This window comes from Homarus americanus, unplaced genomic scaffold, assembly GCF_018991925.1.
Source record: "Homarus americanus isolate GMGI-L3 unplaced genomic scaffold, GMGI_Hamer_2.0 scaffold24922, whole genome shotgun sequence".
Classification (NCBI taxonomy): Eukaryota; Metazoa; Arthropoda; class Malacostraca; order Decapoda; family Nephropidae; genus Homarus; species Homarus americanus.
Genome location: NW_024722610.1, coordinates 526,563 through 529,065, shown reverse-complemented (window position 1 = coordinate 529,065; position 2,503 = coordinate 526,563).

Below are 2,503 nucleotides of genomic sequence, written 5' to 3'. Positions count from 1 at the left end.
TATCGAGTTTCATTATCCCATGGGTCATGTTCCGCTTTATATATCTAAATACAGCTCCTCCCCGACATATGACCGCCTCAGACGTACCAAAATTTTGTCAAGTTACGTATTTTCGAGTCCCAACGTCAGTGATTGCACTGTGTACTGACAAAATTTTCGTTTGTGATTCACTTCAAAATGGCTGGTAAGCTTAAAAGTGAGAGTTATGTGGTGCTGAGAAGAAAAAGGGACATCCATTTTAGATTTTCTATGTATTATTTAAGCATTTTCGACTTACGACCTGGATTTGGGTCCCTAACCCCGTCGTAAGTCGAGGAGGAGCTGTATGTACATGTATATTCAACAGGATACAAAAATATACATAATGAGCCTTTAAAAACATTTATATCATACTTACATTAAAAACTTCTTGTCGCTTTTTCACTCGGTGACACACGCGATACGTATCAAAATATTTATATATACATTAATTTACATAAAAAAACATTTACAAAGTTCTGATCATGCATAGTCCCCACTTAAAAACTGTTTTAATCTATTCATACAATATATTACTTTTATTATTTTGTTAGTCTGGGGAAGTTGACGAAACTCTTAAGATATGCCGTTCTTACACCACAGCCTGACTGCTGGAGCACCTTTGTGATCCACCTGTGTGGACATCTGTATGAGTATGTCAAAACATATACAGTTATGTGAACGCATACTTATATACCAAAAGGAGATATTTAACTCCTGTGTGGGTTTCTGTATGAAAATGTATGTAAACCTATGTAAAGACCTGTGTGAAAATCGATTATGAGTACACCTGTGTGGTCACATGTTAAAAATTGTTCAAGTATCGGTATAAACACCTATGTGAAACATGCTGTGTGTAAACATGTATGAAGGCATCTGTGTGGACATGGGACTTTGGGGTAAATATGAGTATGCTTTTGTAAAAACATGTCTGAACAAATGCGTATACAAGTGTAGATACATTAGTAAATGAGAAGACACCTTTTTTAAACACTCGTGCAAACACCTATGCAGGAGCATGTGTGAGTACCATAGGCGTGGTTAACACACATTTAGACATTGCACCAGTGTAAAAAAAAATTATGTCTAAGCACCTCTGTAGACATCTGTGTACACAAGAGCAACACAACAACAAAGGGAGATGTCAACAAGAGGCAACGTGATACTGACAGTGATATACTGTATATATATTATTTTCTTTTTTGACAGCTCCTTCAGGTATGACTAACCAGTCTCCAAAGAGGTCCAGGGAGGACCATCCCTCATGAAGCTGTGGTGTGGGTTTCCCGAGTTACAAAAATATCAAAATAAATAATCTGTAACAATAAAGTATACAAGTAGCAGGCAACAGTACGAGGAGTACTCAAGAGGCTACTAAAGAGGTTTATTCTTGGCCTGTTACAGAAGTCTTGAGTCGGAATAATAAGCTTAAACATTAACCATTAATGCACTGTGAGGCCGTACACACCTACCTATAACAACGTCTTAAGTACGCGACACATAAGGTACATGACAAAAACACACCTGGGACAGAATACCACTTCTTCCCTTGAGCCATAGGTTGCTCCATCTAAAACTTTAGTCAAATAATAATGACAGGCACGTTTTAATCTATTTCATAAACTATTCAACAATCAAATGTATAAATACAATAGCAGTACTCTGTTTTTTGTTATCAGCCATCAATTTATAAAAACAATTATATAGTAAAAAAACAACTACTGAGAATTATAACCATAATTATCCCAAGGAGAAGAGTGGGAGTCAGTCAGAGATGTGGGTGTGGCCGGGGTCGCGCAGCCCGACACTACAGCAAGTAATGCCATCTAGTAAGGTCTGGAGAGCCTATGTGTGGATGATGGATACCTGAGTGAACATTATAGGAAATATACTGGTCATCTGCTCCCAAGGTGTCAGTAATATGGCACATCATAAGACCGACATGACAGTGTTGGCGGGAAAGATGGGGTGGGGGCAGGGGAGCGGTGGTATACAAGGGCAAATCTATCTACGTATTACTTTGACTTTACTCTCATTCCCAAATGAATGAGATGGAACAGATGCAAATAAATCTTACATGAAAAATTGACTTCACAATAAAAAGAATTTCCAAATGTAGATCACAACAAGGTCATGTGATTGCTACCCCTAAGAAACTGCTGTTTACTTCTACGCTACATTCAAGTACTGAGTATAAGGAGTTTCTTATGTATGTACAGATGGTAAGCACATTGCAAGTTTCCTATAACATGTGAATCTGAGCACTTAGTTAACACATACACACAATTATGAAATATTTCTTTAATAGGCTAAGAAAATAACATTCTAGGTATTTTAAATTAAATCAGTCTAACTTGCCTTTGATATATATATATATATATATATATATATATATATATATATATATATATATATATATATATATATATATATATATATATATATATATATATATATATATATATATATATATTGTTTTGCGGGT